Source organism: Camelina sativa, chromosome 5, assembly GCF_030686135.1.
Source record: "Camelina sativa cultivar CO46 ecotype springtype chromosome 5, ASM3068613v1".
Taxonomy (NCBI): domain Eukaryota; kingdom Viridiplantae; phylum Streptophyta; class Magnoliopsida; order Brassicales; family Brassicaceae; genus Camelina; species Camelina sativa.
In genome coordinates, this window is record NC_141884.1 from 27,338,093 (window position 1) to 27,363,994 (window position 25,902).

The 25,902-nt window shown below is 41.3% G+C and overlaps 1 non-coding gene across 1 annotated transcript; it reads right to left on the reverse strand.

Moving 5' to 3' along the window:
* Positions 1-10,118: 10,118 nt before the first annotated feature.
* LOC147944459 (small nucleolar RNA R71) lies at positions 10,119-10,225 on the reverse strand. The gene has a single exon (XR_015558661.1). It is a non-coding gene; the product is annotated as a small nucleolar RNA R71 (small nucleolar RNA).
* Between the last annotated feature and the right edge of the window lie 15,677 nt (positions 10,226-25,902).

Sequence of the window (25,902 nt, forward strand, 5' to 3'; positions counted from 1 at the left end):
TTGAAACCACCTTACCAAAAAGCCTTACCCTTGAAACGGATTGAGCTTGATTCACCTTCCATTTGCAAGAATTCGCCAAACACTTAATTGAATGTGAAAGAGATGTTCTTTATCTTTAGTTTGAGGTTGAGCTAGATTGATGCATGGTAACAAGCATAGAAAAATATTTGTAAGTATGTTGATTGATCTTAGCACCATTAAACTATCTTTAAGGATTATAGCTTGAATCCTTCGATTAGCATCTTAAGGTTATGAGTCCCTGCTTTCAAACTGCACCCTCTTACTTCCTTGCTAGAGGATTAGCTAGATTTAAGTTTGGGGGTCTGATAACTCTCTAATTTACATGTTTTTAGCATCCTTTTTTGTCTATATTTTGCATTGTTCATACCTCTAACTTAGCATTTTTAGGTCATTAACTGTACGAATTCATTTTTAGAGCATTCGGGTGTTGCATTTCTACATTTGCATATTTTGGATGAAAACAGGTGCTAAAGAGCCAAAAATGGGGAAAGACAAGGATAACTCAAGCATGTACCCGAAGGAGCCATCGAGCTACAAGAAAAACTCCGAACCCCAACATGATCGAAGAGGATCCAAGAGCATGAAGAGCAACCCGAAGCTCCACCCGAGGAGTAACCCGACTTCACCCTCGTGTACCCCATCGAGTAGACCATCGGGCAAGTCTAGGAAGCTAGGTCAAATGGGTTTCGATATATAAACCCCCTCTTTCCTAGCTCGCAAACGAGCACGCCGCAGACCCTCAAACCAGAAAGCGAGAGCTTCTGTGATAGAACTGAGCGACTCAACACTTTTCTTCTTGTTTTGCATTTTTATTTTGTAGTTTTCTTATATTTTTATCCGATACTCTTTCTACTCTACTCTATCTTTTAATACAATGTCATTTTCATTCATTTTGATTGCTTTGTTATTCGTTTCTATGTCCGAGTAGTGTAGTAAAGTTTCTAGGGATGGGATATATGATTTTGTGTTCTTGATCGGTTAGGATGCTTTAGTTGATTGTAAATGATTGATAGATTTCCTTCTAGAATTGTGTTCTTAATGCTGTCAACAGACCGAAAGGTTGAGATTAGATCTAGGGCGTTTACAAATGCTACAGGCCGAAAGGAGTAGATAAAATACTTGATTTAGCCAATGCTAGAGGTTTACTTAACTCTGAGTAAGAAATTAGATGAGTTTAAGTCTACTGACAATAATGAATCGTTCTTAATGCCTGCTTGTTCATATTGCTAGTGCGACAGTGTGGTAGTGTGTTCAAGGTTGATTGTTGCTAATGCGAAAGTGTGGTGACAAGGTCTTAGAGGTTCATTGTCTAGGAAATAATTGCTTAAGGCATGTTAGGCATCTGTACTGGTCTAGAACACTTAGGATTCGATTACCCCCGTCCTTAGGAACTTTCGTATTTTATTTGTTTACATTTTCTTTACTTACTCGACTACCTACCCGATCAGGTACACGATAACCTGCATCGAGTAATACCTCGAGCTGTTCATATCTCACTTGCAAACTCGATCACCCCACTCGATCCCGTACTCGATTGCTTGCGTCGAGTGCTTAGGTCGTGTGGTTTACTTGTTTATATTCTTTTATTTTGTTTATTTTAGGATTGTTAGAACCAAAACCCTAATTGCTTGGCTTGATTTGTATTGTACTGATCATATCCTTCCTACTAGCAATACACAGCATTTGGATTGATACCCCTTTGTACTACAACTGCATAGGGGATTGATACCCTGGGTGAAAACCTGTCTATCATTGTTCATATCCCATTTGCTTACTCGATCACCCCCCCCCCCCGATCCTGTACTCGAATGCTTGCATCGAGTGCTTAGGTCGTGTGGTTTCTTGTTTATAGTCTTTTCTTTTGTTAGTTTAGGATTGTTAGATCAAAACCATTAATTGCCTGGCTTGACTTGTAATGTTCTGATCATATCCTTCCTGCTAGTGAAAAACAACCATTTGGATTGATAACCCTTTGTACTACAACTGCATAGGGAATTGATACCCTGGGTGAAAAACCTGTCTATCAATTTGGCGCCGTTGCCATTTGGTTGTGTTTATTTTGCTATGTTTAGGATTTCAGCACTTGCTAGATCAAGTTCTTTTGTTTATATTGGTTCGGAATCTGACTTGTTTGCGTTCGCTTTGTTTGTTTTTAAATCTCAGGTACAACCCGAGCATCCACCCGACCCATCACTCGATCACCTGCTTCGAGTAGACCCTCGTGTACACACTCGGACACCTACCTGTGTATGCAAACACGATCCAGAGATAGCCAGAACCTGAGTCCTTTCATCGATAACATCGACAGACCAAGGCTACTCATACAACAACAAGTTCAACCGGAACCAGCAATCATTGAGGAGACAATAAACAATCAGAACGGTCCACCAGCTCCTCAAGCAAGGACCAACATAGGAGCAGGAGATGCTCCATCTACTCACATTCAACGGAATGGCATTGTGCCACCTGCTGTGCAGAACAACAATTTTGAGATAAAGAGTATTCTCATCCATATGATACAGAGTAATAAGTTTCATGGATTGCCAATGGAGGACCCATTGGATCATCTGGATGAATTTGATAGGCTCTGTAGCCTCACTAATATCAATGGAGTCAGTGAAGATGGATTCAAGCTCAGGCTTTTCGCATTCTCTTTGGGAGAAAAAGCACACATCTGGGAGAAATCACTCCCCAAGGAGTCCATCACCACTTCCACTACAAGAAAACATGGGTTTTGCGACTACGATCGGCGACTATACACATAGTCGTTAAATTTAGCGGCCATTTACCCACTAATTTGCGACTGTTTTATGACTACTCAAACATAGTCACTATTTAGTCGCTAATAAGCGACTAAATGCGTTTGTCACTATTTTAGTCGCTAAATGGCGACTATTTGGCAACATTTACGGGGAGTCGAAAGCTTAGTCGCAAAATAGTCGCTAATTTAGCGACTAAAAGGTAGTTGCTTGTGTAGTCGTAAATTTGGCGACTATTTTGCGACATTTTCGGCGGGCCGCAAAAATTAGTCGCAAAATAGTCGCTAAAAGTTGGTTTAAAACACGTTTTTAGCATTCGGAGTAGGTGTACCTATATTTGGTGACTACGTAATATCGTCACTTTTTAGTTGCTAAATATGCCTATATAAACTGAGCTCACCAATCGTTTTACTCACTCATAGAAACACAAAGCAACACAAGAAAAACAAAAAAACCGAGATCATAGAGATTTATAATAATGTCAGGAAGTTACAATTATAGTAATTTCCGAGAGTGGATGTACAAGAGGATCGATGAGGTGTCGAGAAATTTTACAGAAGAGTTCAGAGCCGGGATAGAGCAGTTCATGCAATTTGCAAATAGCCAGCCTTTTGCACAAGAAAACGGGGGTAAGTTTTTTTGCCCTTGTAGTAGGTGCAAAAATGGGAAGCGTTTTCTAGGGACTAGAATTTGGAATCATCTTTTTAGTTATGGGTTTATGCCAGATTATTATGTTTGGTATAAGCATGGGGAAGAAATTAATATGGATATAGGAACGAGTACTGTTGATCCGATATTTATTAGTGGGTGTGAGGAAGTGGGTAATGTAGTAGAAGATAGATATGTGGATATGGTGAATGATGCATTTACTTCTAATGTGGGTTATGATGATAATTATTAATGGGATGGGGGTTATCAGAGTGTAGAAGAACCAATACTTTTTTTTTTTTTTTTTTTGAAGAACCAGTACTTAACCATTTAAAAAAATTCTATGACTTGTTAGAAAGTGCAAAAAGTCCAATATATGATGGTAGTCGTGAAGGTCAGTCACAATTATCTTTAGCTGCTAGAGTTATGCAAAATAAGGCAGATTATAATATGAGTGAAAAGTTAGTGGATTAAGTATGTGAAATGTTGAGTGATTATTTACCGGAGGGAAACTAGGCTACGGGTTCTCATTACGAGACAGAGAAATTAATGCGCAATTTAGGACTCCTATATCATACAATTGATGGTTGTATAAACAATTGTATGTTATACTGGAAAGATGCCAAAAAGGAAGAAAAATGTTTGTTTTGTGATGCACCAAGATGGAAGCCTAAGAATGATGGACGCAGAACCAAAGTACCATATAGTCGTATGTGGTACTTACCTATTGGTGATAGACTGAAGAGAATGTATCAGAGTCACAAGACTGCAGCAGCAATGCGATGGCATGCCGAGCACCACGCAAAGGTGGGAGAAATGAGTCATCCGTCTGATGCAGCGAAGTGGAAGTATTTTCAAGAACAAAATCCTCAATTTGCTGAAGAACCACGTAACGTGTATTTGGGATTGTCTACTTATGGGTTCAATCCATTTGGGATGTCTCGTCACCATTCATTATGGCCAGTGATATTGACGCCATATAATCTACCCCCTGGTATGTGCATGGATGGTGAGTACTTGTTTCTTACAATTCTGAATTCTGGTCCAAACCATCCGCGAGCTAGTCTTGATGTCTTTCTCCAACCTCTTATTGATGAGCTAAAAGAGTTGTGGTCTACCGGAGTCGATGCATACGATGTGTCCTTGGGCCAAAATTTCAACCTAAAAGCAGTGCTGATGTGGACGATAAGCAACTTTCCTACGTATGGCATGTTATCTGGATGGACAACACATGGTAAATTGTCTTGTCCAGTTTGCATGGACGATATAAAGTCTTTTTATCTACCGAATGGAAGGAAGACATGTTGGTTTGATTGTCATCGGAGATTTCTTCCTCCTGATCATCCTCTGAGGAGGAATAAAAAAGACTTCTTGAAGGGAAATGACGCTACAAGAGATTATCCACCAGAGTCCTTGACCGGTGAGCAAGTTTATTCTAAGCGGTTGAATTGTGTAAATCCTCCAAGAACCAAGGACGTCGGTGAAAATGGTCATGAAAGGAAGATGCATGGATATGGAAAGGACCATAACTGGCACAAGGAAAACATTTTATGGTCGCTACCGTACTGGAAGGACCTTAATCTCCGACATAATATTGATGTGATGCATACATAGAAGAATTTTTTGGACAGCATCATGTACATTCTTATGCGTGTGAAAGGTAAATCAAAAGATTTCGTCATGTCAAGGTTGGATATAGCAAAGTTCTATTCTCGGCCACACTTACATCTTGATAGTAGGGGTAAAGCACCTTTGCCGCCCTATACATTGACAGACGAAGCCAGAACAAGCTTATTGGAATGTGTGAAATACTTGGTGAAATTCCCAGATGGCTATTCAGCAAACTTAGCTAGTTGTGTTGATATGGAAAATGGAAAGTTTTCAGGCATGAAGACCATGACTGCCATGTTTTCATGGAGCGGTTACTTCCATTTATCTTTGCAGAACTCCTTGACCGGAATGTCCACCTTGCGTTATCAGGTATTTTAATTAATTATTTAAAGTTCTATATATATATATGAAGTGAGTAATTGTATTGAAGTTTGACTAAATATAATATTGTAGGGGCTGGAGCATTTTTCCGGGACTTATGCTCGAGAACTTTGCAAACAAGTCGACTTCAAATTCTAAAACAGAACATTTTTTTAATCCTCTGCAATTTGGAAAAGATATTTCCAGCATCCTTTTTGATGTGATGGAGCACCTGCCTATACATCTTCCCTACGAAGCTGAATTGGGAGGCCCTGTCCAATATAGGTGGATGTATCCTTTTGAAAGGTTTTTCAAAAAATTGAAAGGAAAAGCAAAGAACAAAAGATATGCGGCTGGATCAATTGTTGAATCATATATCAATGACGAGATTGCTTATTTCTCTGAGCACTACTTTGCTGCGAATATACGAACAAAATCAAGGTAAACAATTAAGAGAATTTTTTTTATGTGATATTTAATTTAATTATGTGGAAATTATGCGGATGCATCTGACGCTGCAGATTTCTATGAAACAATAACTGATATCATAGAACTTGAGTATGAGGGGATGCTTGGGTTGAAGATCACACTATTTAAGTGCAAGTGGTATGACCCTATAATTGGTAGAGGCACTCGGAGAAGTAATGGTGGCGTTGTAGACGTTCTTTCAACCAGAAAGTACAATAAAAACGAACCATTTATTCTAGGTATGTATTTAAACGAAAAATTATTTATTGTCATCATCACATTTATATAGAATATGTGTAACTTTTACATGTTGATTGCAAAACAGCATCTCAAGCCTCACAGGTTTGTTATATTCCGTACCCATACGTTAAGAAACCGAAGCATTTATGGCTCAATGTTCTAAAGGTTAATCCGAGGGGAAACACTGATGGAGAACCGAGTCTTTTGCAAACAGAAAATGATGATGTTGTATTGATGACCACAATTGAAGATGTCATAGTAGACAATTTGGAAAGGAGAGAACCAATAAACATTGACTACAATGTTGCAGACGCGGAACCTAAAGATGAATTTATGTGTAATTTATCGTCTTCGGAAGATGATGAAGAAGACGACGAAGAACCCTGAAGTCACTTTTGGTGCTTTAAGATATGTAAAATAAATTATGTATTTTAATAAAATCTAATGGTTATTTTAATAAACATTTGGAAGGCCTTGTTATTTTTTTTAAGATTATTGTTTTATACAATCATTATAACATTTTATGTGTTTTAAAAAACAGAAAAAAATATATGACATTGGGGTTATTCGAACCCAGGTCTGATGATTAGAGTCATAGTGCATTAACCATCTAAACCAATTTCTCTTTTGTGTAAATTGATAAAATGTATCGGTTATATTGTGTAACACTTGTCTTATATTTTGGGCAAAACACATTTGGGCCAAAATATTTCGATCCGATCCGTTAACTAAAAACCTAAACCTAACACTCGATCCATTAGAAAAACAAAACCTAAACCTAACACTCGATCTCTCCTTCTTCCTCACTTCCGCATCTACTTCGTTTCCCCTAACCCTAATCGATTCGATCTCTCTTTCTTCCTCACTTCCACATCAATCTTCCCCTCACCCTAATCGATTCGATCTCTCCTTCTTCCTCACTTCCACATCAATCTTCCCCTAACCCTAATCGATTCGATCTCTCCTTCTTCCATTAATTTAAATCAATCTTCTACAATCTTCTACAATCAATCCTCATCTCACTTCCTCATCTCAATCTCACTTCTTCCTCAGCTCATGTCGAATCCTGCGGTTAAGAAAACAAAAAGGAGAAAGGTTGCACCCAACCTCTCTCAGAGAGTTTCCGCATCTAACCCAGCCGTTCATCTCACAACCTCTTAGAGAGCCGTACCGTCTAACCCATCCACAGCCGTGAATCGAACCAACCCGCTACCACCGCGGTACAATTTCACCCCGACTGCTCGAATTCCTCCGCCGTTCACACCATCAGAGGAAGAACGATTTATGCCCCAACAAGTATGACCACAGCATTTCTGGAACTTCCCACCGCCACAGACCCTTTTCCAGAGCTCCGGCAATCGAGTTCCTGATCCACCTGTTTCGTCGCCTGAGGTTCAGAACTATGATGCGAATCCACCATAGGATCATATGCGGTCTCCAACGCATCACTCCCATGGAAGTTAACCATCTTCGCAAGGAAACAACTATGAGCCTCAACTCCAGGATGAAATGATGCAATCTCTAACCGCCCTCCTCACGATGCATGGCCGTGAGACGTTTACGACAGTTCTATCTCCTACCCCACTGGAGAACACGACTTGGTATGTTTTGCTTCTTTGTTTAAAACAAAATTAGTGTTCCACTTGGTATTTTATGGTTTGTGAATTGTGTGGAATTTGATGGTTTGATTAAAACACGACTTGTTTGTTTGATTCAGACATAATATTTGACTCGTTTAATTAAGTGAATGTAGTTTGTTTAAGTATGTGACTCATTTGTGAATGTAGTTTGTTTAAGGATGTGACTCATTTGTTCTCATAGTGTATAATTGTTTAAGTATACACAAACAATTATGTGACTCGTTTAATTAAGACAAAGCTTAAGTATGTTTTGCTTTCTAATATGACAAACAATTAGCATTCGATTATCTGAGTTAGTTAAGAACTTTGACTGAGCTTTCTAACTATCAAACTAACTACAATTTGTTTGCATGTGTGTGTGGAGGTTTGATCGGGACAAAAAAGGCCAACTTGTTCGGAAGATTACCAAGATTTTTACAAACAAATTCGATGGTCCATATTATACTTGGTCTTGTGTGCCTCCCGATAGAAAAGAGAGATACTTCATGGAGTTTGCGGTAGGAATAGAACACTGTAACCTGTTTTATACTTATGTTTATTGCTTGTTTTCACTAACATAATTCCTTCTCTCTTTGTTATGTAGAAAACTCACACCTGGGATACATTGATAACAGGGACCGTTCAAGAACATTTCAACACCATCTGTAACCGCCGGATGAAGGGCATGGTTAGCGATGCAAGGACGGCTCAAATAAAACCAACATGGATTGAAGGTGACCTCTGGAAAGTGATGGTTGCTAATTGGGATATTGAAGAACAACAGCAAAGGAGTTCCACCTATTCCAACTGTAGTATGTCTGACGGTAATGGTCTCGGTCCTCACATCCACTTATCAGGCCCTAAGTCATATAGGGAAATCCAAGATGATCTGGTACTAAATCATTTCTAGTTTGTTAGTTTCATTTATCAACATTTCTATATTATCTAGTACTAACAATTGTTTAATTTCTAACATTGCAGGAAGAGGAGTTGGGAAGAGAGATCAGTATGGGTGAAGTTTTTTTCAAAACACATACAAAGCCGGATGGTTCTTATGTTGATGGCGAGGCAGAGAAAATTCATCAAGCTTATCAGCAGAAGTTGCAAGAGAAGATGGCTGAGCTCGAGGCAGATTCAACTCTTTCAGATGGTACTTCACACCGTCGGGAGCTCACCACCGATGAATGTACTGCCATATTTCTTGAGGTAAAGTAGCCTAACACTCGATCATACATTTCTTTTGCTCTTAAGCTCTTTAGCTCTTTACTTACTGTTTTTCTTTTTCTAAAAACAGTGCACTGAGAGGGATTCACGTGGAACTCCTTATGGTGTTGGAAGCCTCAAAGATACTCTTGGCAAAGGCAAGGGCAACCAACCATCACAAACGGAAGCCTTTCTCACACTGCAAGAGCAACTGAAGGCAGCCCAACGCCAGATTGAAGTTCAGGCTGAAATCCAGGCGACTCTCAAAGCTGAAGCTGCTGCTCGAGAACAAAAAACTGCTCTCCTTGTGGCTGAGCAAAAGCAAGAGTTGACAATGATGGCAAAGTTTATGCGCCACACTAATCCAGCCTACATGGAGTTTATAGCCTCTCAATCAGCTGAGGAGGACAATCTTCCATCATCAACTCCATGATCAACTCCACAACCTTGCATTTTGTTTCTCAACTCATGAACTAAGTTCTTGTATTAAGTTTGTATGTGTTATATACTTGTTCTTTCTATGCTTTTGGTTTGATCTCTATTTTGAACTTGTGTTTGTGAAGGTTTTAATACAATTATGATTATGTTTTTGGAAGGTGTTTTCATTAGATTTTTCATTTACTAATTCAGTATTAAAGCATGATTAAAATCAGGATTGCAAAAACAATAAAAACCAGTAAATTTCATTATTTTATAAAACAAAGTAGGCGATATATAATCGTCATTTAGTCTGCAAATTGTCGTTAAATAGAGGTAAATAGGCGTAGAATAAAACGACTAATTTCAGACTAAAGTATTGCAAGTTTTATTCATGTATATACGTCGTAACTTTGATGCAGATTAGTCGCTAAATTTAGCGACTAATACACGACTAATGCTATTATAATCGTTAAATTGTCGGCAAATTGTCACAATATTTGGTTACTAAGTGATGACAATGCAGCGACAAATTAACGACAACACTACATAGTCGTTAAATAGTCGTTATTTAGCGACTATTTAACGACTATACGAATTAGCGACAAAATTTTACCTACAACAGTAATTAGTCGCTAAATAGTCGTATATGATCATTTAACGACTATTTAGCGACTATTTGCACAGACGCCGTTGGCCTGTTTTCTTGTAGTGTTGGGAAGCGTGCAAGAAGGCATTCCTGGCCAAATTCTTCTCCAACTCCAGAACCGCAAGGCTGCGAAATGACATTTCCGGCTTTGTACAGAAGAACAATGAGACGTTTAGTGAAGCTTGGGAACGTTTCAAGGGATACACTACGAAATGTCCACATCATGGCTTCAGTAATGCTTCATTGTTGAGCACGCTTTACAGAGGAGTGATCCCCAAGATATGGATGTTGTTGGACACCGCAAGTAATGGTTACTTTCTCAACAAGGATGTTGATGAAGGTTGGGACCTAGTGGAGAACTTGGCTCAGTCTGATGGCAACTACAATGAGGAGTACGATCGCGCTGTGCGAACTACAGGAGAGGAAGATGCCAAGTACAAGAGGGACATGAAAGCCCTCAATGACAAGCTTGATAAACTACTCAACCAGCAGCAGCAGCATGTTCATGCAATATAAGAGGAAGAGCAGTTTCTACAACAAGATGGGGAGACTATACAGATAGAGGATGTTAACTACATCAACAACCAGGGAGGTTACAACAAAGGGTACAACAACTTCAAGCCGAATCCGAATCTATCCTATCGGAACCCGAATCTTGCCAACCCTCAAGACCAAACTTACCCATCTACAGTTCAAGGAAACCAGGTACACCAGAAGCCCTTTGTCTAGTACAATCAAGGATATGCACCTAAGCCACAGTACTCTGGCAACTACAACCAACCACCTGGATTCCAACAACCACAAGGTCCACCAAACCAATTACAAGAAGCTGAGTTATGAGGCCTCATTCAGCAAATGATTCAGAATCAGGCTTCAGCATCTATGGACATCGCGAAACGGTTCGCAGAGATGAGCAACAAGATTGATTCAGGATACAATGATTTCAATGCCAAGTACGAATCGCTCAACACAAAGGTTTGATACCTGGAAGGCCACCACAACAACCAACCAGCTCTAAAGATTAACCAACTCCCAGGTAAGGCTGTTCAAAGCCCCAAGGATTATGCAACTGCCCAAGCCATCTTCCTTGATGATGTCTATGAGGACTACCTCACTGGGGACAGTGATGATCAAGATGGGGAGGATGTGGAACACCCAATGAAAAAAGAGGCTAAGTACTATATATCCGAGTATGAACCCGAGCTTTCACCCGAGGAGACTGATCGAGTTGATGATCGAGCAATGGTTCTAGAATCCGAAACTGAAGAACAACCCGAAGTGGAACCCTATGACCTACACGATGGTGTTGATCGGATGATGCATCGAGTAGATGTTGAGAAACGAGATCAGCCTCCACCACCGGCAACACTAGAAGGGGAGTTAGAGGAAAGGTTAAATGCTGCACTTGACATCCAGCTGGAAGAACTTGCAGAGCGAATGGCTAAGCGTAAAGCTCCACCACCTAAGCTTTTTCCCCCACACAAACTTTAGGAGGAAGCTGCCAAGGAAGCAGCTCAATTGGAGAATGAGGTTAAGGAAGCTGTCAAGGAGATTGGTTTTGAGATTCTCAGGAGTGGAGTGTGCTTGGATCCTGAGCTGCGAATTGAGAAAAAACTAGAAGATCCTGGGTCTTTCACTTTGCCGTGTTCGATAGGACTTCAGATCTTCAAGAATTGTTTGTGCAACCTTGGAGCTTTAGTTAGCATTATGCCACTGTCAGTTGCCAACAAGATGGGATTAACTGATTTTAAACCAAGTAATTTGTATTTGGTTCTGGCTAATAGAACAGTGAGGCATCCGATTGGGATCCTAGAAAATCTGCCTCTCAGGATTGGAAGAGTGGAAATGCCTACTGACTTCATGATATGGACAAGGAACCAGAAGATCCACTGATTCTAGGGAGACCATTCTTGGCAACAGTTGGTGCTGTGATCGAGGTGAAACAAGGTAAGATCAAAATAGAGCATAGTGAGCATTTCAAGATGAAGTTTGATGTGAAGAAAGGGACTAAGAGGCCAACCATTGATGGTCAAGCTTTTTCCACTAAGACCAAACAGAGGAAGGTGCAACATCTTGAAGAGGTCAACACAACATTTGCCTTAGAACCTAGACAAAACCTGGAAAATCTGTTGAACCAGCCTGCTACAGTGGAGAGGATTCCAGAACCTCCTCCACATGGACCCCATGCTTGAGGAGCATGAAGACTCAAGCTTAGTGACTTTAAACAAGCTCACTTGGGAGGAAGTCCCAAAGGTATCTTTTTTTTTGTTTTAATTTTGATTTATTTGTTTTATTTAATTTTTTTTTTTTTGAATTTTCATTAAAAAAATGGAAAAAAGGAAAATTAGGGAACCCGAGGGTCAACCCGACACCGTTCTCGATGCGCCTGATCGTGTCTCTGCTTGGGTGACGAGTAGAGTCTGAATTCCACAAGAAAGCCCACTCTCGGCGAAACCCACCAACCAAACCCTACTCTATTTAAGGGTATCGAACCCTTCTCCCTCATTATCACCGATAAGTTGTCTCTAAACCCAAAAGTTTCTTTAGCTTCCATACTTTCTATTCTCTCTACAACTCGAGTTTTATTCAATTTCTTTGGGACTAACCCTATTAACCTCGAGACTTAGCCTTATTCTTCTCAAGGATTCAAACATGGAGCCAATCGCGAAAACCTATCAAAGGAAGGGAAGAAGATCAACCTCCACCGCTGCTACAACCGGAGGTGAAGCCGTCGAAGCTCGAGAGTCTCAAGGGAGAGGAAACATTCCACATTCCCAACCGCTGGCTGGACGTTTTACCTCCCCAACCCGATGCTCAACCTGATCCACCACCCGATCCGATGCTCGTGTAACTGATTGAGTAGGCCCCCGAGTTCGCTCACCGAGTCCAATGGCCAGTGCTGTCCGCCGTTCTCCTCGACGTAGGGACCTGTCTACGTTCGAAAGAACCCTTACCGACCCCATGGAGGTCCATTCTGATGCTGGAGGAGAAGAGCAAGGGGAGATCCAAACCTCTCGATCAAGAAGCAGAGCTGCGGTTGCAAGAGGGAAGAGACCGGCTTCAGAGAAGGCTGAGAGGGTAGTTGAGAGAGCAGTTGAGGAAGAGAATCAACAGGAAGAGGAGGAGGACCGAGAGAGAGAAGAGGAGCAGAGAGAGAGGACATGCCAAGCCTCGCGGAGGCTGAAGCAAAAGGAAGTAGACACTCCGGCGAGACTATTCAAAGTCTTCTGGAAGATGAGCTTTGTTGGTACCCAATACCCTCACTGCGAGACCATGAAGATGTTGGGAATCGCTAGGGATGTTGAGTTTCTGTTTGATATGTGCCACTTGGGCCATATGATGCGAGCCCACCTCGAAGCATATGAGGAGGAGACGGTCCATTTCCTTTCGACCTTGAAGCTGCATTATTTCGAGGACCACCCGACCCTACTACCCGATGGGGGGATCAGGTTCATCACCTTCTCCGTGAGGAACAAAGACTACCGACTCAGTTTCAAGGAGATGGAGAAGCTATATGGCTTCAAAGCTGGTAGTGGAGAAGGAATGGAGGTTAGCAAGGAGGAAATGAGGTCCCTATGGCTGACAATAGGAGACAAGCTCCCCTACAAATCCACAAGCTCCAAATCCGCTCAAATAAGGAGCCCTGTCTTGAGGTATTTTCACAAGTCCCTTGCATGCACTCTTTTTGCTAGAAAAGAGACTGGGAATGTGAATGATCATGTGCTTTGTGTGGAGTTTTGGACAATGCTAGGGATGGTACACCACTCGTTTGAGATGTTGCTGATACTAGTATGGTGTTTGTGCTACTCGATCAATTCCTCTATCTGAAATCATGGGCCGTTAAAAGAAGAGAAGGAGGCGGAGAGATCTCCATTGGAGGACTAGTCACACCAATCCTAGTGGCTTGCGATGTACCCTTGAAGGGAATAGTGCACGAACCGAGATGTCTGGATGCGGATTACCTCATGCTGGCGAGATTTTTGGCCCATGAAAGGCCTAATGACATGATGCTGTTCAAGTTCGTCCATCCAACCGCCGGAACTGCCCAAATGGTCCTACCTAATGTCATATGCACCAAGGTTTGGCTGGGAAACAACATTAACTTCGCACCACCTTTGGAGGAGCTGTACAACCCGTAGGAGGAGTCCGAAGCTGAGAAGAGAGAGGAGATCGGGCAGAGACAGGGAGATAGCTCGGAGGAATTCGACTTTGAGGAGTATGTGTGCTCTCAAAAGCAACCGGTTAGAGTGAGGGAAGCTCACAAGATGATCGGCTGGCTGAAGAGGATGAACAAGTTCTTGGCGAAGAAGGTAAGGACCTGACTGGTTCGGTGAAGACCATGGGAAGCCAGATCAAGGAGCTGCAAGACAAAGGAAGTTGTGCCTCAGCTCCTACCTCGGCACAAGCACCAACTTGGATGGGGAGAAGCAGACCGCTAGGAGGAACTCGAGGACTGCCACCTCTAGAACCATACAGAGCATCATCATACGAGCCCCAAGCTGAGGAGAACATCACCTGACCTGAGGCATCGCAGAGAAGCCATTTTGACGCTTACCCGACGCCCAACCCGATGGGATACATGATGAACTATCCGATGCACCCATCGAGCACCCAATCGGGTGATTACGCAGGTATTTTCCCTCCGCCTTACCAGATGCCATTCACGATGACGTACACGATGCACCCTGCGAGTGAATACACGGGTGATCATTCGGGACCTCTTCCGCCATTTCCGTTGTACTACCCGATGCCCTACCTAATGAGCTACGCGATCCCACCCTCGATCAACCCCTCGGATGCTGGTCCGAGTAAGTCATATGTGCGTATTTCTGAGCTCTGTGACGAGCAAACACCGGCACCTGCTGAATCCGGAGACGACCCTGGCTACATGTTGGCGATTATGGAGGCTGCTGCAACCTCCTTCTTCTCCAACCCATGAGGTACCATTTCATCCAACCCTTGCATATATCATTGCATTTAGTTTAATTCATTTTGTGTGATTCTTGGATTCTTTTTCCAACTTTTATTTACACTGGGACTGTGTAATTTAAGTTTGGGGGAGGGTCCTAGAATGTATTTAACATTGTGTTTTATTTTCTTCTTTTTATTATTTCAAATTTTTGCATGCTAGTTTTATTCATTCGAGTCTGCATCTATGTGCATCAAAAAACCCAAAAAATTTGAATTTTTTTTTTTTAAAAATAATAAAAAAAAGAGTGTTCATGTAGTTGCATTTACATATTAGGATTGAGTCTAGTTTGTTTCATATAGGATTGTTGCATATGCATCTTAGGGGACAATGATTAAAACTACCTTGTTTAAAATCAAACCTTAGGATTGAAGCTATAGCCCATAGTCACAGTTCATTGTTGCTAGATCAATCTTTGGAAAAAAATGAAAAATCTTTGCTTAGACCCTTGTGTCGTTTGAATGCTTCCTCCACTTGCTTGAACATTAGAACATCTCTATATTATTGGATTTAATTTGAACATTAATTGTCTTGCTTATGGAACTTGAATACTTGCTCATGATAACTCTAAACTCGAGTTAGCACTCCATTTTTACCAATCTTTTTGTTTAACCCGATTCATTTGTCCTACCCATGAACCCAAACCATTCTTTCAAACCTTGTTGTGAATTGTTGAGTGAGGCCTCTTTCATTGTGCTATAGGTTGTAAAACCTTGAGAGTATTGAGAACGGAAAAGAACTGCCTCTTGATTTAGCTAAGTTTGAATTTGAACTAGCTAATAGATTCGGTTTTAAAAGATTGGTGGCTAGTATGTTTACTTGGGGGTGGGATGTGGAATATAAAAAAAGAAAAGAAAGTCCCAAAGGTTAGAATTAATTAGCTCTAAATCTCTAAGTGAAAAAAAAAAAAAAAAAAAAAAAAAAAAGAGAAAAGATCTTGCTATAGTCTCCAAGAAAGAAAGAAGTTTAGCAAAGAGAGAAAAAATAAAAAAAAAAGAGAGCTAAAAGTTTAAACCTTAGGGAGTAAAAAAAGGAGTTAAAATCAAGGTTGTGGGTAGTTTGATTCTAGAGGGTTGAAATAATAAAAAAAAAAAAAAGTGAATGAGAAAAGGGTAGATCATCAAGAGTTAAGCTTTGTATGCCCAAATTGTTCTCAGTCTTAGATAGTTTTCACAACTGTCTAACATTCCTTCTTTTGAGAGAAAACCACCCAAAGAATTTGTTTGAAACCACCTTACTAAAAAGCCTTACCCTTGAAACCGATTGAGCTTGATTCACCTTCCATTTGCAAGAATTTGCCAAACACTTAATTGAATGTGAAAGAGATGTTCTTTATCTTTAGTTGGAGGTTGAACTAGATCGATGCATGGTAATAAGCATAGAAAAATATTTGTAAGTATGTTTATTGATCTTAGAACCATTAAACTATCTTTAAGGACTATAGCTTGAATCCTTCGCTTAGCATATTAAAGTTATGAGTCCCCACTTTCAAACCGCACCCTCTTACTTCCTTGCTAGAGGACTAGCAAGATTTAAGTTTGGGGGTCTGATAACTCTCTAATTTATATGTTCTTAGCATCCTTTTTTGTCCATATTTTGCATTGTTCATACCTCTAACTTAGCATTTTTAGGTCTTTAACTGTAGGAATTCACTTTTAGACCATTTAGGATGTTGCATTTCTGCATTTGCATATTTTGGATGAAAATAGGTGCTAAAGAGCCAAAAATGGGGAAAAACAAGGACAACCCGAGCATGTACCCAAAGGAGCCATCGAGCTACAAGAACAAGTCCGAACCCCAACACGATTGAGGAGGATCCAAGAGCATGAAGAGCAATCCGAAGATCCACCTGAGGAGTTACGCAACTACACCCTCGTGTACCCCATCGAGTAGACCATCGGGCAGGTCTGGGAAGCTAAGTCAAAAAGGTTTCCATATATAAACCCCCCCCTCTCCTAGCTCGCAAACGAGCACGCCGCAGACCCTCGAACCCGAGAGCGAGAGCTTATGTGAGAGGACTAAGCGACTCAAACATTTTACATTTTCTTTCATAGTTTTTATAGTTTTTCTTAGATTTCTATCTTGTACTCTTTCTACTCTATCTTTACTGTTTAATACAATGTCATTTTCATTCATTTTCGTTGCTTTGTTATTCGTTGCTATGTCCGAGTAGTGTAGTAAAGTTTCTAGGGATGGGATAGATGGTTTTGTGTTCTTGATCGGTTAGGATGCCTTAGTTTGATTGTAAATGATTGATAGATTTCCTTCTAGGTTGGTGTTCTTAATGCTGTCAACAGACCGAGAGGATAAGATTAGATCTAGGGCATTTTAGCGACCGAGAGGTGTAGATAAGATGCATGATTTAGCCAATGCTAGAGGTTTACTTGAATCTGAGTAAGAGATTAGATGAGTTTGAGTTTACTGACAATAATGAATCGATCTTAATGCCTGTTTGGTCATATTGCTAGTGCGAGAGTGTGGTAAGTGATCAAAGTTTGATTGTTGCTAGTGCGAGAGTGTGGTGACAAAGTTTTAGAGATTCATTGTCTAGGAAATAATTGCTTAAGGCATGTAAGGCATCCGTACTGGTCTAGAACACTTAGGATTCGATTACCCCCATCCTTAGGAACTTTCGTATTTTATTTGTTTACATTTTCCTTACTTACTCGACCACTTACCTGATCAGGTACACGATAATCTGTATCGAGTAATACCTCGAGCTGTTCATATCCCATTTGCTTACTCGATCACCCACGCGATCTTGTACTCGATTGCTTGCATCGAGTGCTTAGGTCGTGTGCTGTCTTTGTTTATATTCTTGTCTTTTATTTATTTTAGGACTATTAGAACAAAACCCTATCTGCTTGGCTTGACTTGTATTGTACTGATCATATCCTTCCTGCCAGCAATAGACAACCATTTGGATTGATAACCCTTTGGACTACAACTGCATAGAGAATTGATACCATGGGTGAAAACCTGTCTATCAGGATCCCATGCTTAAGGAGCACGAAGAGTCAAGCTTAGTGACTTTAAACAAGCTCACTTGGGAGGAAGTCCCAAAGGTATCTTTTGTTTTGTTTTAATGTTGATTTATTTCTTTTGTCTTATTTTCTAATTTTGAATTTTCACCCAAAAATAATAATAATAATAATAATAATAAAATGGAGAAGCAAAAGAGGAAATTGGGAAACCCGAGGGTCAATCCGACACCGTACTCGACGCGCCTGATCGTGTCCCTGCTCGGGTGGCGAGTGGAGTCCGAATTCCACAAGAAACCCCACTCTCGGTGAAGCCCACCAACCAAACCCTAGCTTATTTAAGGGTTTTGACACCCCTCTCCCCAAGCATCACCGATAAGTTTCTCTCAACCCTAGAGTTTTTATTTTCCAAAGTTTCTATTCTCTCTCAACCTTAAGTCTTATTCGATTTTCTTTGGGAACTAACCCTATTAACTTTGGAACTTTTCTTTTTCTATCAAGGATTCCACAATGGAGCCAATCGCAAAAACCTACCAAAGGAAGAGAAGAAGATCAACCTCCACCGCTGCTACAACCGGAGGTGATGCCATCGAACCTCGAGAGTCCCAAGGAAGAGAAAACATTCCGCATTCCCAAACACTGGCTGGACGTTTTGCCTCCCCAACCCGATGCTCAACCCGATCCGTCACCCGATCCGGTGCTGGAGCAACCGATCGACTAGACCACCGAGTTCGTTCACCGAGTCGAACGGTGAGTGCTGTTTGCCGTTCTCCTCGACGTAGGGACCTGTCTACGTCCGGAAGAACCGTTACCGACCCCATGGAGGTTGATTCTGATGCTGGAGGAGAAGAGCAAGGGGAGATCCAAACCTCTCTATTAAGGAGTAGAGCTGCGGTTGCAAGAGGGAAGAGACCAGCTTCAGAGAAGGCTAAGAGGGTAGCTGAGAGAGCAGCTGAGGAAGATGATCAAGATGCAGAGGAGGAGAACCGAGAGAGAGAAGAGGAGCAGCAAGAGAGGACAAGCAAAGCCTCGCGGAGGCTGAAGCAGTAGGAGGTGGAGCCTCCGGCAAAACTCTTCAATGTTTTCCGGAAGATGAGCTTTGTTGCTACCCGATACCCTCACCATGAGACCATGAAGCAGTTGGGCATCACTAGAGATGTTGAGTTTTTGTTCGACATGTGCCACCTGGGCCATATGATGGGAGCTCACCTTGAAGCCTATGAGGAGGAGACGGTCCACTTCTTTTCGACCTTGAAGCTGTACTATTTCGAGGACAACCCGACCCTCCTACCCGATGGGGGGATCATGTTCATCACGGTCTCCGTGAGGAACAAGGAGTACCGACTCACTTTCAAGGAGATGGAGAAGCTGTATGGCTTCAAAGCTGGTAGTGGAGAAGGAATGGAGATTAGCAAAGAGGAAATGAGGTCCCTATGGCTGACAATAGGAGACAAGCACCCCTACAAGTCCACAAGCTCCAAATCCGCTCAAATAAGGAACCCTGTCTTAAGGTATTTTCACAAGTCCCTTGCATGCACTCTTTTTGCTAGAAAAGAGACTTGGAATGTGAATGATCATAAGCTCCAGCTGTTAGACATTGCATTGTGTGGAGTTTTGGATAGTGCTAGGGATGGGACACCACTAGTTGGAGATGTTGCGGATACTAGTATGGTGTTTGTACTACTCGATCAATTCCTCTACCTCAAATCATGGGCCATCAAAAGAAGAGAAGGAGGTGGAGAGATTTCCATTGGAGGGCTGATCACACCGATCTTGGTGGCTTGCAATGTGCCCTTGAAACCAAGATGGTGGACGTAGACTACCTCGTGCTGGCGAGATTTTTGGCCTATGAGAGGCCTAATGATATGATGCTGTTCAAGTTCATCCATCCAACATCTAGAGATGCCCAAATGATCCTACCTAATGACATATGCACCAAGGTTCGGTTGGGAGACAACATTGACTTCGCACCACCTCTAGAGGAGCTGTACAACAAGGAGGAGGAGTCCGAAGCTGAGAAGAGAGAGGAAACCAGGGAGAGACAGGGAGATAGCTAGGAGGATTTCGATTTTGAGGAGTATGTGTGCTCTCAAAAGCAACCGGTTGGAGTGAGGGAAGCCCACAAGAGGATCAGATGGCTGAAGAGGATTAACAAGTTTTTGGTGAGGAAGGTAAAAGATCTCACCGGTTCGGTGAAGACATTGGGAGGTCAGATCAAGTAGCTGCAAGACAAGGCAAGCTGTGCTTCAGCTCCTACCTCGGCACAAGCACCAACTTGGATGGGGAGAAGCGGACCGCTAGGAGGAACTCGAGGACTGCCACCTCCAGTGCCTTACCGAGCATCATCATACGAGCCCCAAGGAAAGGGAGATGTCACTCAACCTGAAGCATCGGGGAGAAGCCATTCCGACGCCTACCCGATGCCTAACCCGATGGGATACACGATGCCTTATCCGATGCACCCATCGAGCACCCAGTCGGGTGATTACTCACGACTTTTCCCTCCGCCTTACCAGATGCAATTCACGATGCCGTACACGATCCACCCTGCGAGTGGATACACGGGTGATCATTCTAGACCTCTTCCGCCATATCCGTCATACTATCTGATGCCCTACCCGATTGAGCTTGATTCACCTTTCATTTGCAAATGTTCACAAAACACTTAATTGAATGTGAAAGAGATGTTCTTTATCTTTAGTTGGAGATTGAACTAGATCGACGCATGGTAATAAGCATATAAAAATATTTGTAAGTATGTTGATTGATCTTAGCACCATTAAACTATCTTTAAGGACTATAGCTTGAATCCTTCGCTTAGCATATAAGGGTTATGAGTCCCCACTTTCAAACCGCACCCTCTTACTTCCTTGCTAGAGGACTAGCAAGATTTAAGTTTGGGGGTCTGATAACTCTCTGATTTACATGATTTTAGGATCCTTTTTTGTCCATATTTTGCATTGTTTATACCTCTAACTTAGCATTTTTAGGTCATTAACTGTAGGAATTCACTTTTAGACCATTTAGGGTGTTGCAATTTTGCATTTGCATTTTTTGGATGAAAACATGTTCTAAAGAGCCTAAAATGGGGAAAAACAAGGACAAATCTGAGCATGTACCCGAAGGAGCCTTCGAGCTGAAAGAACAAGTCTGAATCCCAACACGATCGAGGAAGATCCAAGAGCAAGAAGAACACCCAAAGATCTACCCGAGGAGTAACCCGACTTCATCTTCGTGTACCCCATCGAGTAGACCATCGAGCAGGTTTGGGAAGCTAGGTCAAAGTTGTTTCCATATATAAACCCCTCCTCTACCGTTTATTATAATGCAGTTTTCATTCTTATTTGTTGTTATGTTCCTTGTTATTATGTCCGAGCAGTGTAGTAAAGTTTCTAGGGATGGGATATATGATTTTGTGTTATTGATCGGTTAGGATGTCTTAGTTAATTGTATATTTTTAATAGATTTCCTTCTAGGTTGGTGTTCTTAATGCTGTCAACAAACCGAGTGGGTGAGATTAGATCTAATGTGTTTTACCATCGAGAGGTGTAGATGAGATGCTTGAATCAATCAATGCTAGAGGTTAACTCACTTAGCCTAAGAGATTAGATGAGTAAGGGTTTACTGGCAATAATGAATCGGATCTTATTGCCTGCTTGGTCATGTTTCTCCAACGAGAGTTAGGTAGGAAAGTGATTCAAGGTTGATTGTTTATGTCGCGAGAGCGTTTTAACAAGATTTGAGAGGTTCATTGTCTAGGAAATATTTGCTCGAGGCATGTAAGACATCTGTACTGGTTAGGAACACTTAGGATTCGATTACCCCATCCGTATGAGCTTTCATATTTTAATTGTTTGGATTTTCTTTCTTTATTCGATCACTTACCCGATCAGGTACACGATAACCTGCATCGAGTGATACCTCGACTTGTTCATATCCCATTTGCTTACTCGATCACCCCCCCCCCCCCGATCCTGTACTCGAATGCTTGCATCGAGTGCTTAGGTCGTATGGTTTCTTGTTTATAGTCTTTTCCTTTGTTACTTTAGGATTGTTAGATCAAAACCATTAATTGCCCCGCTTGACTTGTAATGTTCTGATCATAGCCTTCCTGCTAGTGAAAAACAACAATTTGGATTGATAACCCTTTGTACTACCACTACATAGGGAATTGATACCCTGGGTGAAAACCTGTCTATCATATTTATTTTAGAATTGTTAGATCAAACCCATTTATTGCTTGGCTTGACTTGCATAGTTCTGATCATATCTCATCTGCTACCATAACAACCATTTGGATTGATAACCCTTTGTACTACAACTGCATAGGGAATTGATACCCTGGGTGAAAATCCTGTTATCAGAGACTATCAGGGCCTCTCAATTTGGGAGACTTTTCGAGCTTCCCGTGGGGAGATGTTTGCACTCCGCCAAATTGATCCACGGGATGTTGTCTCGTTAGCTGGTGACTAGGAAAAAACATGAATTGTGGTTCGTTTATGGAGGATTTCCATTTCATTTTTCACTTTGTGAGTTCCACCTTACTACCGGGTTGTCTTTTGGACCATTAACTTCAGAGGCTCAAGTCGCAGAACACCACGATCTTGCATACTTGTGTGTATGGAATAGGTTTTTTGGGTTTAAGAAGATTGTAATGGTTCAAGATGTTTTGGAGATGCTAATATGTATGCTACACCAGAAAACTGGCTTACTCATTGCAAGAAGTTAAGCCTAGCTTTGATTGTTTTAGTTGATGGTGTGGTTGTATGCATCAACACGTTAAGTGGTCGTGTTTCTGGAGAATATGTCGAGATGTTACATCATGTCAATTTCTTCCTCTCATACCCATGGGGTCGCTTGTCTTTTACTCAGACATTGTCTCGGTTTGGACATGTTTTTGGCAAGCACGAACCATTTGATGAACTTAAGAAAAGGCTGGCACAACAAACGTCTTGCTGTTACGGGTTTCCACTTGCTTTTCAATTAAAAGTGCTCATCTCCATTTCAGCGATATGTTGTAAGTTAAAGGACCCATTAGATTTAAGAAACTTCATTCAGAGGTCCTCCAAATCTATAGCCAGCCCTAGTCTCCTTCGAGAGTTTGACGTCAACGAAGCTGAAAAGGACCCAAATGTGAGTAAACTTATAGAATTTCATTATTTCAGTTGTCTATTACATTTGTCTTTTTATAAGTTTGATATGTCTTTCATGTAAACTAATATTATCCCGTATGTTCTTTGTTTAGTTTTCTGTTGGATACACTATTTTCCCAGAGGTTATAGTCAATGAAGTTAAGCTCGCTTGGGCTGAGGAGGAGAGTGATACTAAGGTGGACACCATCCTCTCCATGTTATCCCAGAGCCACTAGTTCACACCTTCTGAAAGGCCTGTTGGTGATTTAAATCATCTTAATATGCCTCGGGACACAGAAAGATCAAAGGAGATTTCACATACTCATCGGGGTGCTGAGCCTGATGTTGTGGATCTTACCGAGGATAATCATCCTACGAAAAAGGTGAAAACTCGTCACCATCTGGTGGAACGTAAACCGTGCACTAGATTAGCAACCAATGCCAAGGAAGGTGGTGGCAAACCTCCCTCTAAAAGAAGTAAAGTTGGACATCGACACACCAAGAAAGGTCCTTCCTCTTCTCATGCTTCAACCAAGCCAAGTCGACAATCTGGGTTGGATAAGTTTGTAACTCATTCTGATTTGCCTGAATTAAAGTCTTGGATTACGTCACAGCTAGACAAGCAGCGCAAAAATATTGTATCTGATATGCTACATGTTTTGGGACACTCTTGGGAAACTATGGGTACTGGAGTGGTGGAGAATGACACGGTTAAATCTGGTATACCAAAACGACAACCTGAGGAGGTACCTGTAAACCAACCTTTTCCTATTGGTAGTCCAGCAAAATTCTCCAAAGTTGGTGTAGCCGGCAGTTGTTCTCCTGCTCCGGCTGTTGCCACATCTGATCTTGACAAGAGGTGGGGTCTTTATGGTATTGCCAAAGACATCAGTGATGAACTTCCTGACGACACTGACCAGTTATGTATTTACCCTCCAAATATTATATCATTTCCCATTTCTTAAGCAATTATATGGTATTGGTCCCGACTATTTTAAATGTTTGTTTATCATTTCATTAGGCATTTGGTGCAAAACATGACGAATCTCTTCACCATCAGACATATGCTTCAGAAGGTGTGAGTCGCGAGGCTGGCTCTGATATTCCTTATGCAGTCGTTGAGGTATTCCCAACATAATTTCTTGATTTTCAACACTTTTCGGAGTTTCATGTGGATAACAACATATACACCGTCTCATATGGCAGGGAGATGGATTTAGCATGGCAAATCAGGAGCCATCCGCTGGGTCTTTTGACTGTAGTATTGATAACAAGATTTTCATCCAGGGTATAAATTCCCTATGCAATTGTAGTACAAAGGGTTATCAATCCAAATGGTTGTTATGCTAGCAAATCAGATATTATCAGAACTATGCAAGTCAAGCCAAGCAATAAATGGGTTTGATCTAACAGTCCTAAAATAATTAAAAGAAATTAAATAAACAAGAACCACACGACCTAAGCACTCGATGCAAGCATTCGAGTACATGATAGGGTGGGATGATTGAGTAAACAAGAAGAGTATGAACAACTCGAAGGTGTACACAAAGCTGGTGTTCGAGTACCCGTTTGGGTAAGGGATCGAGTTATGAATAATAATGTAAACAATCAAGATGCGAAAGCTCCTAAGGATGGGGTAATCGACTCCTAAACGTTCCAGACCAATATGGATGTCCTACATGCCTCAAGCAAATATTCCCTAGACAATGAATCTCTAAAATCTTGTTAAAACACTCTCGTGATAGAAACAATCAACCTTGATTACTCCCCTACCCAACTCTCGTTGGAGAAACATGACCAAGCAGGCAATACAAACCGATTCATTATTGTCAATAAACTCCTTACACATCTAATCTCTTAGGCTAACTGAGTAAATCTCTAGCACTGATTTATTCAAGCATTTCATCTACATCTCTCGATGGTAAAATGCCCTAGATCTAATCTCAACCTCTCGGTCTATTGATAGCATTAAGAACACCAATCTAGAAAAGAATTTATAAAACATAAACAACCAAGCTAAGACATCCTAACCGTTCAAGAACACATAATTGTCTACCCCATCCCTAGAAACTTTGTTTCACTACTCAGATCTCATTGTAGAAAACACAAAAACAAAGAAAACGAAAATTGCATTGTATTGAAAATAAGATAGAAGTAAGAGTACATAGTAGAAATCTAAAAAGATAGCAAAAAGAAATGAAAATAAATCCTAACAAAGTAGAAAAAGTGTTTGAGTCGCTCAAGATCTCTCTCAGAAGCTCTCGCTCTCTGTGTTGAGTGTCTGCGGCGTGCTAGAGAGAGAGGAAGAAGAGGGGGGTTTATATATGGAAACCCATTTAACCTAGCTTCCCAGTCCTGCCTGAGGTTCTGCTTGATGGGGTGCACGAGGATATGGTCGGGTTGTTCCTCGGGTAGGTCTTCGGGTTGTTCTTCCTTCTCTTGAATCCTCCTCGATCGGGTTGGGGTTCGGACTGTTCTTCCTACTCAATAGCTCCTTCGGGTACATGCTCGGATTTGACCTTGTTTCTCCCCATTTTAGGCTCTAAAGCACCTGTTTTCATCCAAAATGTGCAAATGCAAGAATGCAACACCCTAAATGGCTTAAATGCAAAATCCTACAGTTAATAACCTAAAAATGCTAAGGTTACGGTAAATATAATACAAAATATGGAGAAAAAAAATGCTTAAAACATGTAAATTAGAGAGTGATCAGACCCCCAAACCTAAATCTTGCTAGTTCTCTAGCAAGGAAGTAGGAGGATATGGTTTAAAAAATGGGGACTCATAACCTTTTTATGCTAAGCCAAGGATTCAAGCTATAGTCC